The sequence below is a fragment of the Cetorhinus maximus genome, chromosome 15 (assembly GCF_964194155.1).
Source record: "Cetorhinus maximus chromosome 15, sCetMax3.hap1.1, whole genome shotgun sequence".
Taxonomy (NCBI): domain Eukaryota; kingdom Metazoa; phylum Chordata; class Chondrichthyes; order Lamniformes; family Cetorhinidae; genus Cetorhinus; species Cetorhinus maximus.
In genome coordinates, this window is record NC_135893.1 from 30,359,148 (window position 1) to 30,373,555 (window position 14,408).

The 14,408-nt window shown below is 45.5% G+C and overlaps 1 protein-coding gene across 1 annotated transcript in view; it reads left to right on the forward strand.

Moving 5' to 3' along the window:
• The window catches only part of disp3 (dispatched RND transporter family member 3), a 748,238-nt gene that overhangs the window by 329,055 nt on the left and 404,775 nt on the right, over positions 1 to 14,408 (forward strand). The window contains exon 5 of the mRNA XM_078559213.1: positions 7,556 to 7,722. The gene's annotated coding sequence lies outside the window, so the exon portion shown is untranslated. The remainder of the gene's footprint in view (positions 1 to 7,555; positions 7,723 to 14,408) is intronic.

Here is a 14,408-nt window from a genome sequence, read left to right on the forward strand (position 1 = left end):
AACTGCTGTACGACCGCTGCTGAGGTACCATGTGAATAAGGTGATTATTTCTAAAGACAATCAATTAAACTTAACTATCAGGTTTTGTTTTTATTTTCTTTATTCTTTCATGAGATGCTGGCATTGCTGGCAAGGCCAGCATTTGTTGCCCACCCCTAATTGCCCTTGCCATTGCAGAGGGCAGTTAAGAGTCAACCGCTTTACTGTGGGTCTGGGGTTACATGAAGGCCAGACCAGGTAAGAAAGGCAGGTTTCCTTCCCTAAAGGACATTTGTGAACCAGATGGGCTTTTTACAACAATTGATCATAGTTTCATGGACATCATTCCTGAGGCAGAATTTTACGTCCCGTGGGCGGGCTCACGCCTGACCTGATTGGGTGTAAAATAGCGCACAATGATGCCAGGTGATCATCTCGATGTCATCGTGCGCTCACGCAATATTTAAATCGGCAGGCATGCGGAAGAGTCGGCAGCGAGCCCGCCGACAATTAAGAGGCCTATTAAGGCCATTAAAATTTCAATTGGCGGGGATTTTTCACTGCCAATCCAATGTTGCGGTTGGTGGGCAGGCGAATCAGCCAGGCAGCCTTTGCCTTTTTGAGGAAATCTCATCCAAGGGCGGGATGAGGTTTCTAAGATTAATTTAAAAAAGATAAAAATGTTTGGACACAAATTTCAGCATCCATGGGCAAATTTTTCTGCCTGTCGGGCAGGCAGGCCCGACCCAATCTCCAGTGGGCGGGGAGCCAATCCCCGCCGGAGAAATAGGCCCTGCCGCCATTTTACATGGGTGGGCCAATTAAGGCACGCCCAGCGTGACGTCCGACGGGAAGCGCCATGTGCTTCCTGTGCGGGCGGGGGGGAATTCCCCAAAAGCGAGAGTGCAGTCTTTCGAGCATGTGCACGAAAGAGCGCAAGTCTCCCTGAGGCTAAGTGCTGCCTCAGGGAGATCGCTTACACTTTTAAAATTATTAAAAATAGAAAAAAAAAATTCCTTAGCATGTCCCTCTTATGTGACAATGTCACATGAGATGGGACATGTTCATAATTTACATAATAAGTTTATTAAACTTTTTTAAACCCTACATGAAACTTCATCCTGCCGGCGGATGAGGTTTCATGTTTTTTCTATTGCCCGCTGGGGCTCCTGGCCTGCCCGCCAACCTTAAGTTTGGATGGGCACGTCCTTTAATTGTATAATTGATCCTGTCAATGGCCTCAATTGGCCATTGACAGGTCGGCGGGCCCGCAGCAAAATCAGCTGCAGGCCCGCCTTCTTGAAAATTTAAATGGGCCAGGATGACGTCGGGGGTTCCGCCCAACGTCATCCCGCGTCATTTTACGCGTTGGCGAGCGGGCCCCGTCCCCCTGCTTACCGACGGCAAAATTCTGCCCCATATGTTTAGGTGACTCATTCTGATGCGTGGGCATTTTTCCAGATTCTTAAATCTGTTTTTATTGAATTTAAATTCTTCAGCACCCTGAGGCAGCTCCCTGCCTTCAGGGAGCTTTCATTCCGCACTCCTCCACACCCATACTGACTTCAGCGCTCACCCTCCTCCTGCCCCAACCGCAGCGCTGAGCCTTTCAGCATGCAATTCAAATCGTGGTTGGGGGCCGATCGCGGGCAGCGGTCCGTTCCCTGGCCGGCTGATCGCGGCCACCCGCCGACCCAAAAATCCTGCCCCTGGGCTACCTTTCAATTCCAGATTTATTAATTGAATTTAAATTCCACCAGCTGCCATGATTGGATTTGAACCCATCTCCCCAGAGCATCAGCCTGGGCCGCTGGATTACTAGTCCAATATCATTACCACTACGCCACCACTTCCCCTATTCTTGCATGTATTCATAGAATTTTGATTCCATTAGGAGTTGTTTCATTTTTTTAGGCCCAATGAGTTAACCCATTTGTGGGATTGAGTTGTCAGCAGTCAGCTGTGTGTGCATCTACATTTATTTAAAACTGATCATTGTGCCCCTTCAGATAGATATCAGCACACAGGAGTTACAACATGGAAACATGGAGCCCAAGCAATCCATGGCAACATTTACCATGTACTTCAACAAATAATTCTAACCATATTTACCCTCTCGATTCTATTTCCAATCAACCCCCCTTTCCTTCATTTGTTTATTGAATCTAATTTTGAATGTTGACATTGTTTCTGCCTCAGCCCCTGACCCTAGCTGGAAATTAATTACACACTTTCGCAGTTCTGTGCTAAGAAGCTTCTCTTGCTCTTTGTTCTAAGTGTCTTGTATTAATTTTCTTCTCAATCTCTCAACTACTCAAGTGTTTTTCTGTCCCATCCCTTGATCATTTTAAACACTTTTTTCATCATACTGTAATCTGCCTTGGAACAATAAAGCACCATTTTTTTCACACCTCTCTTTGTATTTCCTCATACCAGGCAACCTGTGTAATACCCTCTCTAAAGTGTCCATATCTTTCCTATAGAATTGAGGCCAATGCTATACAAAGTTCTCCAACTGAGGTAATGATTGACCTCAATTCTTAAGTCGGTTAAATATTGAGTTTGAAAATGTGTCACAACTCTTCTTTGTGAAGCCAAAATCCTATGAATATATGTACCAAAACCAGATACTTAATTTTATTTGATTGTCTATCATTTCACAATAACCGCCTTAATCACATGATACTGAACATGACAATGCAAGCAGCCTGGAAGTTAAAAGCAGAATTATTTGTTGGAGCCTCAAGGAAAGATAAAACTACTAAAAGTTCTCTGTTTTAGTTGAAGATAATCCATTTCTGATATTTGGTGCTTTTTCCCAGGAGCTAACTTATTGCAAGATTATTGACTGTTAAATGTACGTTTCCAGCCTGCACTCTGCCCTCCTCATTCAACCCCATGGGCAACATTCTCCCCCCGTCGGGGGGGATGTGTGGGAATGGGTGCGGGTGGGCGGGTTCCCAATGGGCAGCCCTGGTTGGGGGTGTGCCGCCATTTTACGTGGGCGGGTCAATTAAGGCTCGCCCAGTGTGACGTCCACTCGGAAGCGCAGTGCGCTCCCTGTGCAGGCAGGGGGGATTTCCTTAGCTGGGAGGGCGCTCTTTCGTGCATGCGCACGAAGGAGCACACAGATCTCCCTGAGGCAAAGTGCCGCCTCAGGGAGATCGGTGGAAGTATCAAAAACTTTTGGAAGGGTGGAAAAATAATTCCTGACATGTCCCCTCATGTGACACTGTCACATGAGCTGGGACATGTCAATTTCTTATATTTAAACATTTCATACACATTTTAAATCCCTCATGAAACCTCATCCCGCTCGTGGATGAGGTTTCATGTTTTTTCTGAAGGCTGCCTGGGCTCTTCGCCTGCCTGCCAAACTTAAGGTTGGATGGGTAGGTCCATGAATTGCTTTAATTACTTTTTTAAAGGCCTTAAGTGGCCTTTGACAGTTCGGCGGGCACGCAATCGACTCGGCTGCAAACCCGCTGAACTGAAAATCTAAATGACGCAGGGTGACATCTGGACGCACGCCCGACGTCACCCAACGTCATTTTATGCGTCGATGAGCAGGCCCCGTCCCCCGCTCACCGACCGGAAGATGCAGCCCCATGTCTTCAGAAACCAATCAAATGCACCTTCCTACCCTGCAGCAGCTGGCAGAGTTCACCAGCAAGATCACCCTGAAACTAAATATAGTTGTTTTCTAATATATTTGGCTCAGCTTAACAGTCCATCACAAAGGCTTTTGCAGTTAAAAAAACACAACAGGAATTGGTGTGAAACATCCCTCCTTCTGTAGGAAATGCTGTTAATAAATAAGCTAAGTATTGCTGTATATTACATGCTATTTGCATCCCTGCTGGTAATACTGTGTTTTTAGTGTCTCTTGCCACACTAATGCCAAAATGCAGTGTAGCACTGGAAATGATGCTTATGTGAAGTTGGGTGATCGCACTGGCTGTAATACAGATTAAAAAACAAATCTCTGCCTCCTGAGGTTATTAAGAGCACTTCTTAACGCACAGCGACATCTTCATAGCACTTGCTATACTATAACTGGAGCATAAGATACATTTACGGATGCTGGGATAGGGCTATTTTTTAAATCAAAAGTGTGCTTCAGCATGGCTGTTTTCAGCAGGCTCATTTTTCACATCAGTTTGAGTTCCTATTTGCCTTCTTAGCAAGTGATATTCATTGATTTAGAAAATGAACAATGGTCTCTTCCATGGCCTCCAATGCCCAAATCTCAGACAGCTTGTAGGACTTGTGTTTGCTGTGGGACATAATTGCTAATGTAGGGATTGAGAATCATGGTTGAAACTGAGAAGGTGCCAGTTCTGACTCTGCTTGACTTTGTTGCCTTTTTTTCAGCTATTAGCTGGCTGTGTATTTGTCCTTTCAGTACAATGGTTGAAGCTAAGAATTTAGTTTACATTGCATTATTGTCGGTTGGAATTGTGGGCAAAATCTTGTGGAGGCGATGGGGTGGTCTCACCTGCCGACCCAGCAGCCTAGACCCCGCATCACTTATTTTCGAGAAGGCCTCTGCACCATGTGCCGCTCAGGAACTTAATAGTCCAGCAGTAAGCCTTTCCCCAGGATCAAGGACCCCAGGGGCTGAATCCCCAGTTGCTAAGAGCTGCCAGCCAATCAGAGGCCAGCAGCTCTATTGAACGGCAGCGTCCCCAGGAGGTAGTGGCTGCTGCCAGTACAGGCACAGGTGAATGATGTCAGGAAGTACGTCACAGGGGAGGGAAAGTGAGGGAGGGCAGTAGCAAGGGCAGGGGTTTGCTCTCAGCAGGACCCCCCATCCCCATGCCGGTTCCTCGATAAAGCACTGAGTGCCTTTGAACTAGCACTTCACGAGCAAGTGTAGGTATTGGAAGCAGTGACAGTTTTCCGCATTCCCGTCAGAGATCTGAGGACAGCTTCAGCCATGCCCAACTCGACACAGTTCCTGAGCCTTGGGGGTCAAACACAAAGTGGGTGCTTGTGGAGCAGCAAAGGGAGACATGGCCATCTATCAGTTTTGAACTGAAAGCAAACATGCTAGTGTTTGCGTACTCCCCGCATAGCAAGCTCCCTGCCCACAGTTAGGTTAATGCTAGTGGTGGCGGGATGAGGCCCTTAAGGGGCATTAGTTGTCCACTTAAAGGCTTAAATTGGCAACTGGGTGTTAAGACAGTCCACAGACCTGCCCGTCATGGACGTAATTGGGGTGGAGGTGGGAAGGTGGTCGGGTCCCCACACCCCACAGTAGAGGGCACAGTATTCCACCCAGTATCTTATAATATTCCTTTACTCTGTTTGCCAGTTGAAAGCAGAGGTGGCTGGGTGATGAATACAAGCCTATGCGTTAGTTTATTTCTAACATGAAGAGTAACCTGGCTCTGGGGCAGTCTTTTATTGACAGCAAGCCAGTTTGAATATTCCTCGGGATACTGGAGACATTGAACATTGAAATTTAAAAAATCAAAGCCAAAACTGACTCAACAATGCACTTCATCCATTTTAGAATGGATAATAATTACATTTCCAGGCAAGCTGTGCTTTATTTTGTTGTCTTTCATATATCACAAAAAACATCTGCTATTTACAGGTGTCCCCTCTCACTGAGCCTCCAACTCCCACAGAAGGGGCTGCCTGGCGCCTTCTATGCTGTTGGTAAAATTACGGTAGGGATGGATAGGTGGCAGGTACAGCGCCACCCAATTTTATGCACCCCTGCCTGCCATCCCACCTCCCTGAGGGGATTGTAAAGTTCCAGTCATGATGATTTTTCACATTTCCAAAGTGAAAAGGGCAGAAACTTCAGGAAGAGGTTATTTTATGGCAGTTTGTCATCCCCTATTGATTTTCTGTTTCCATGCCTGTTCATTGCAATATTATGGTAACAATTTGCTGCAATCTTCTTGCAAGCATTGCAATGTCCTAGCTATTCAGTTGATGGCTGTTGAAGGCTTAGTGCTCCTGAAATTTGGGCTGTTTAAAGAACACATGGATGTCATTCTCCCTTTTTTTTCCTTGAGCTTTTCTGGGATGAGTGGAATTATTTTATGGATGGTTATTACAGACAATGGTACTAACCTATGGATGCCTGGGTATTTGTTGGTTTGGATCTTCACCACAGTAATACATCCAGATTAACAGCTGCACTTAACCTTGCTGTAAAAATCCTCTTGTCCCCACAGTAGACAGTCTAATTTGCCCTTCACAGGATGTGCAGACTTTCCATTGCTGTATGAAACCTAGGAAGCTGAATTGTTCCAAATGAGGCAAAGCCTAACCACATCATGTGACAGAGCAACTGAGCTCTGTTGTTTTGGAATACACACACATAATGCTTTGACATTTTAAATGGCCACTTTTAACAAATGAGGTCTTGGCTCTTTATACTACAGGGAGAATAGAGCAGAAAGGTGAGACTGGTGTAACAGTGAGAGGTCACTAAAATAACAGCAGTAAATTCAACGGTGTGTGTGGTAGTGCAGAGCAAGTGTTATGGTAATGGTTTTTAATTTAGCCTTGGGTAGAATCTTGTTATCTTAGTTTTTGCATGGGTGGGAGGGTAATTTCTAGGTCAGGAACTCAGATTTGCAAGTAGCAAGCCTTCCAGTTCAATTTTCCAGAAGGTGTCCATTTAGGAACCTGCCTCTGGGGTCACCAATTAGAGATGGACAAATTGGGAGCCTGCAAGATTTAAAGGCCTGCTGGCAGCCTTCACAATAGCTGCAGTAAGATGACTGCTGAATTGATTTGGACAAGCAATTTGTGCAGGAAATGGAAGCAAGACAAGGAGGGCTGTACCACATTTCACAGCTGCTTTCTTGGAGGTTATTGTGGAGGGGTGAGAGCACAGAGGCAAATATTGTTTCCAGGGGATGGAGAAGTAGGCCAGCCAGCATGACCAAGCAGGCATGCATGGAGGTAGCCAAGGAGATTAGCTGCAATATGATGAACAGGACATAGATACCATTCAGGAAATGTTTCAATGCCCTTTGAGGACTGGCAAAGTGAATGCCCTGCAACTCTCAACTGACAGCCATGATTCATCTCTTTAGCAGCCACTTGCACAGAAAGGCTTTAAAGCACATTATTTGCAGCAACACAGAGGTTGGTCTCACAAGGTCCCCCAATAAGCAGATAACACTTGCACCTATCCCTAAAATGATGACTTTGCGCACCAATTCAACAGTGAAGTCTGTGAAATGTCACATCGCTTTATGATCCGCACACTGCACCCCTCACGCTCTTCTTGTTCTCAGTGCAGGAGAAGAGAGCGCAAAACTCCCAAGAGAGGCATCGAATCTCGGGGGTGGGGTACTGAGCTTCTTGAGGAAGTCCGAGAGATTGGCAGAATGGCAGCAGGCCAGGCCATCGCTGAAGGAGAGATGGGGTGTAATAGAGAGCGAGTGAAAGCATTATGAATTAATCATAAAGTTGGATCTGAGCAGCTTCTTCAGTTGTGCAGTTGTATTGTGAGTATATATTTAAAGCATAGCAATATGTGAGGATTTGAAACTCCTTTACGCCAATACGTACTTCACTAACTGAGGTCTTATCTCTCCTGCAGGGCAATGACAGGTACACAGCAGGAGCTGCATACTGAAGCAGCGCAGACCACAGAGGAAGAGCAGCACTCTTAGGAAGCACCATCACGTGAGTCATGTGCACTCTCCATCAACAAAGACACACGCAGCTCATTGGGGCCTTAGTCACAGAGAGAACAGATGACACAAGGTGAGGAGCACTTCACATGAGTAGGAGTAGGTATTGGAAGCAGTGACAGCTTTCCAGATTCCTGTCAGAGACCTGAGGATAGCTTCAGCCATGCCCAACTCAACACAGTTCCTGAGCCTTGGGGGTCATACACAAAGTAGGTGCTTGTGGAGCAGCATAGGGAGAAATGGCCATCTGTCAGTTTCATGAGACAAGTGCAAGCCCTTGCGCAGAAAACATTGTAGTCTATCCATGCTGCGAGTGTTGCAATCTTTCAGGCAAATGAGTGCAAAGCCTCCTCAATTGAAAAAGTGGCTATCTTCATAGAGAGTGATGTGTAACAGACCAATAAGTAGATGCATAATCAGTGCTATAGCCCTCACACAATGTCAGCAACCTAGATTAGCATTGATCAGTCAGTTACAGTGATGGCTCAGAAATGCATGGAATTGCAGCCAAATGCCCTCCCTCTCTCAGTTAGCAGTGAAGTGCAGGTGGTACCTGAAAGGATAAGGGGAAGCAGGGATAGGGGCTGTCCTTAAGGCACACCTCCCCTTCCCCCAAGCACACTGCTGCCCTCCCCTCCCCAGCCTCTAACCATCCCCTCAGCACCTCTGACAGAGTCACAAGTGGTGCATTATGCCCCCATGACCGAGGCTGCCCCTGCAAAGATGCAAATGAGGCAGTCCGTGGTAGGGCCCTCATTGACACTGCAACCCAGAGGATCTCACTCCCTGGAGCAGAGAAATGAGCAGGCTGCCTTCACATCAGCTGCAGCCATAGAGAAAGCACCATATAGAAGTATGAGAAAGAGAACATGGAAAAGATCTTAGTTGCACAATAGGATTATTTGGGTGCCTTCTTTAATGTCACTGTCATGATGGATAACTTTATTGCAATGGAACCATTTGCTTTGGCCACCTCCAAATTTGTCGTGTAGTTCTTAGTGATCCATTAGACCATTAGGAAGTGAATGGATGTAAGTTTAATTCATGTGATGGGTGGCAGTAGTAGAGTTGGAGGGGTAGTGGTGTAGGTTTACTTGGAGCAAGGAGATCTATAAGCTGGGATGGTATCTCTTGATTGCAGCCACAAGTGCTACTGCAGGGGCCTATGTGACAAGAGTGCAGTGCTGCATGCCCCTCACTCAGTGAATCTTGGATGAAGGTATTGCAGGCTTCTCTGACATGCAGGTCAATGGGCACAGACATCAGCGGGACTTCTGAATAGACATGCTCTGCCGGCTGGTTGTCATTTTCTTCCTCCTCCAAGGATGCTGAGCAGTCCCTGCCATCCTCCAATGCCAGTTCCACTCCTCTCTGTAGTGCCAAGTTGTGCAAAGTGCAGCACACCACCACTAAGCAGATCCTTGAAGGGCCTTATTTGAGGGACCCCAGACTGGTTGAGGCACCAGAACCATATCTTAAGCAAGTCAATGGTCTGTCAATTGTTGATCTGATGGTCAACTGGCAACATTTGTATCTCTCCTGTGCCTCTGTAATGGGGTTTTGCATCAGCAATGTTTTCAGCGAATACCCCTTGTGACCCAGGAGAGGCTGAAGTGGGCTGAAGTGTTGAGACATCTAAGACAACCTCAGTATGAATGTGTCATGGCAGCTACCCAGGGATTTTGCATGCATTTGCAAGATTCTTTTGTGGTGGTCGCTTGCCAGCTACGCATTGGAGGAATGGAACTCTGTCCTATTTACAAATACACCTGGCTGGTTTGAATGTGTCTTAATGGCCACATTGGTGTAGTCTATCGAGCCATGCAACTGAGAAAATCCTATCATGGAGGTGAAGCTCACAGCTCTCAGGGCCTGACTGCAGCATCCATTTCAAACTTGATGTAGTCCAACGCCTTTGTATATGAGACATCTGCCACTCTAATGATGCAGTTATATATGGCAGATTGTGATATCCTGTTGGTTGGATCAGCTGACTCCTGGAATGATACAGAAGCAAATGAATTCAGTGTCACAATAAGATTGACTGCTGCTTACAGCGGGTGTCCATCTGTTCCTTCTGGCCTCATGTTCTCGTTCAAAAGTGCACAGAGTTCTGTGACCACTTGCCGTGAGAGCTGTAGCCTTTGGTGGCACTGCTGCTTGAAGAGGTCCAAGAGACCTTTTGCTTGTTGATTCTGTGCTGAGAGTAATGTTTCCTTGTATCTCTTAGCCAGCTTTCAACCATTCTGCAGAATCCAGCTGCATATGGGTCCATTGTATGCTGCAGCTGCTGCTCCTCTTCCAGTTGCTGGTCTCATCCCATGTGGCTACTGAGTTGGCTAACAATGCAGCAGTTTAAAGCAGTGACAGGAGAGCCGGGATTTTCACAATTTAAACAGCAAGAGGAGAGCAGGGATTTTCACAGTTTAAAACAGCGAGAGGAAAGCCAGGAGTTTCACAGTTTAAAACAGCGAGAGGAGAGCCGGGAGTTTCACAGTTTAAAACAGCGGGAGGAGAGCCAGGAGTTTCACAATTTAAAACAGTGAGAGGAGAGCAGGGATTTCCACAGTTTAAAACAGCAAGAGGAGAGCTGGGATTTTTACAGTTTAAAACAACAAGAGCAGAGCCTGGATTTCCACAGTTTAAAACAGGGAGAGGAGAGCCGGGTACACACGGAGAGCAGACCAGCGTGAGAAAGGCAGCAGTGGTGGAAGACAAAAAGCAGCGGCAGAGAGCCCCTTCAACCTGTTTCTACCTGTCAGAGCCGAAGTATGACGTCACAGGGAAACAGGTAGGTGATTGATGGGTAACCCTGTTGTGTCTCTTTTGATTGACCAAGTGGTTTAAATAAGGAGACGTAATTTACAGCTGAAGTGTAGAGTTAAGAAATTCACTTCTAAAATATTTAACATCCAAATTAATTAATTAGAATAGAGACGGTTGGGCAGGCGATGTGTTGTAGCTGTAGTATGTGGGCACTGATGAATGTCGGTGCGATCCACAGTGACCACATCTGCAGCAAGTGTTGGCTGCTTGAGGAACTTCAGCTCAGAGTTGATGAGCCAAGCTGTCCGAGTTCTCCGAGCTGCGGACACTGCGACACATCAGGGAGAGGGAGAGTTACATGGACACTGTGTTTCAGGAAGCAGTCACACCCCTTAGATTAATTACATCAAATCTAGTCCGTGGTCAGGGACAGCAGGGCGCGACTGCGAGTGAAGCAGGTATGGGGATCCAGAATTTAGCTTTGGAGGAGCATCAGCCTGTGCCCTTGTCCAATAGGTTCGAGGTTCTTGCTCCCGGTCTGGACGAGGGCACAGACTGCACGGAGGATGAGCAAACTGACCACAGCACCGTGGTAAAGAGTGTCATTCAAGTGGGGGGAGAAAAGCGAAATGTAGTAGTAATACGGGATAGCATAGTTAGGGGAATAGATACTATTCTCTGGAGCAAAGACAGAGAGTCCCGAAGGGTGTGATGCCTACCTGGTGCCAAGGTTAAGGACATCTCTTCTAGGCTGGAGACGAACTTGGAGTGGGAGGGGAAGGATCCAGTTGTTGTGGTCCATGTAGCTACCAATGACATAGGTAGGACTAGGAAAGAGGTTCTGCTGAGGGACTACGAGCAGCTCGGGGCTAAATTAAAAAGCAGAACCACAAAGGTAATAATCTCTGGATTACTACCTGAGCCACGTGCAAATTGCTGTAGGGTAAATAAGACTGGAGAGGTAAATGCATGGCTCAAAGATTGCTGTTGGAGAAATGGGTTCCGATTCATGGGGCACTAGCACCAGTACTGGGGAAGGAGAGAGCTGTTCCGTTGGGACAGGCTTCATTTGAACCACGCTAGCACCAGTGTCCTGACAAATCGTATAACTAGGGTTGTAGATAGGACTTTAAACTAATTAGTGGTGGGGGGGGGGGGGGGGGCAGGGGATGAGGTGGGGGGGTGGTTCAATTGAAGGGAAGTTTAAAAAATCAAAAAGAAACGAGAGAGCAGAGGTGCAGGGTAGTGAAGAGGCAAACGATTATCAAAAGTGTGGCAGGAAGGGGCAGAACATATAAGCAGAAGAGTGCAGCAGAAATTAGAACCAGAATGAGTAATAATGGTAAGAAGTCGAAGCTTTAGGCTCTTTACCTGAATGCACGTAGCATTTGCAACAAGATAGGTGAGTTGACAGCACAAATAGAAATATATGGATATGACTTGATAGTTATTACAGAGACGTGGATGCAGGGTGACCAAGACTGGGAACTCAATATTCAAGGGTATTCAACGTTCCAGAAAAAAAGGCAAAAAGGATAAGGAGGTGGACTAGCTTTGTTAATAAAGGAAGGTATCAGTGCGGTGGTGAGTAGTGATATAGGTGCCATAAATCGTGATGTGGAAGCAGTTTAGGTAAATATAACGAATAGCAAGGGGAAGAAGGCACAGGTGGGAGTCATTTATAGGCCCCCAAAGAGTTGCCTCACTGTAGGACAAAGCATAAATCGGGAAATAATGGAAGGATGTAAGAAGGGCGCTACAATTGTCATGGGTGATTTTAATCTGCACATTGACTGGACAAATCAGATTGGCAGGGGTAACATGAAAGACGAATTTGTAGAGCGCACCAAGGATTGTTTCTTAGAGCAATACGTTGCAGAATCTACCCGGGAACAGACTAGTTTAAATCTAGCAATATGTAATAAGGTAGGATCAATGAAAGATTTCATAGTTAAGGATCCTTTAGGGGGTAGCAATCACAACATGGTAGAATTTCAAATTCAGTTTGAGGGCAAGCAACTTGGGTCTCAAACCAGTGTCCTCAACTTAAATAAAGGCAATTACATAGATATGAAGAAAGAGCTGACTAAAGCAGGCTGGGAAAATAGACTAAGGGGAAGGTCAGTGGATGAGCAGTGGCAGAACATTTAAGCAGATATTTCATAACACTCAACAAAGATTAATCCCAGTCAAAAAGAAGGACTCGATGAGAAGGATGAACCACACATGGTTAACAAAGGCCATCGAGGAGAGTATCCAATCAAAAACTAAGGCATACAAAGCGGCAAAAACTAGTGGTAGGCCAGAGGATTGGGACTTTTTAAAGAGCCAGCAGTGGATGACTAAAAAGCTAATAAAAAGGGAGGAAATTGATTATGAAAGTAAATTGGCAAGAAATATAAAAACGAAAAGCAAGAGCTTCTACGAGTACATACAGAAGAGAGTAGCTAAAGTGAGCGTGGGACCCTTGGAGGATGCAACTGGAGAATTGATAACGGGGAGCAGGGAAATGGCGGATAATTTAAACCAATATTTTGCATCGGTCTTCACAGTGGAGGACATTATAAACATTCCACAGATATCAGATAAGCAAGGAGCTAAAGGGAGGAAAGATCTTGTAACAGTCTCTATCACTTAGGACAAAGTATTTGACCAAATAATGGGACTAAAGGCAGACAAGTTGCTAGGACCTGATGGCCTGCATCCAAAGGTTTTAAAGGAGGTGGCTGCAGAGATATTGGAGGCATTGGTCGAAATATTCCAGAACTAATTGGATTCTGGGAGGGTCCCAGAGGATTGGAAAATTGCAAATGTGATGCACCTGTTCATGAAGGGAGGGAGACAAAAAGCAGGAAACTATAGGCCAGTCAACCTAACATCTGTAGTTGGGAAAATGCTAGAGTCCATTATTAAGGAAGAAATAGCAGGACATTTAGAAAAGTTTAACACAATCAAACAGAGTCAACATGGTTTTGTGAAAGGGAAATCATGTTTGACAAATTTGCTAGAGTTCTTTGAGGATATAACAAGCAGAGTTGATAAAGGGGAACCGGTAGATGTGTATTTGGATTTCCAGAAGGCATTTGATAAGTTGCCACTTAAAAGGTTGTTGCACAAGATAGGAGATCACGGTACTGGGGGTAATGTATTAGCATAGATTGAGGATTGGTTAGAAGACAGAAGACAGAGAGTCGGGATTAATGGGTATTTTTCAGGTTGGAAAGACGAAACTAGTGGAGTGCCACACAGATCAGTCTTAGGGCCTCAATTATTTACTATCTATATTAATGACTTGGAGGAGGGGCCAGAGTGTAATGTATTCAAATTTGCTGATGATACAAAAATAGGTGGGAGGGTATGTTGTGATGAGGACATAAGGAATCTGCAAGGGGATATAGACAGGTTGAGTGTGGGCGAAAACTTGGCAGATGAAGTTTAATGCAGGAAAGTGTGAAGCCATGCACTTTGGTCAGAAAAATCATAAGGCAAACTATTATATAAATGGAGAGAGACTCCAAAAAGTGCAGCCCAGAGCGATCTAGGTGTTCTTGTGAAACACAAAAAGTTAGCATGCAGGTACAGCAAGTAATTAAGAAGGCAAATGGAATTTTGGCCTGCATTGCTAGGTGGCTGGAGTTTAAAAATAGGGAAGTCTTGTTACAACTGTACAGGGTGTTGGTGAGGCTGCACCTGGAGTACTGTGTACAGTTTTGGTCCCTGTATTTAAGAAAGGATATACTGGCATTGGAGGCAGTTCAAAAGAGATTCACTAGGCTGATTCCTGGGATGAAGAGATTGACTTATCAAGAATGGCTAAACAGGTTAGGCCTTTATTCATTAGAGTTTAGAAGAATGAGGGATGATCTTATTGAAACGTACAAGATTCTGAGGGGGCTTGACAGACTAGATGTTGAGAAGATGTTTCCACTAGTGGGGGAATCTCAAACTAGGGGACATAGTCACAGAATAAGGGGACTCTCATTTAAAACTGAG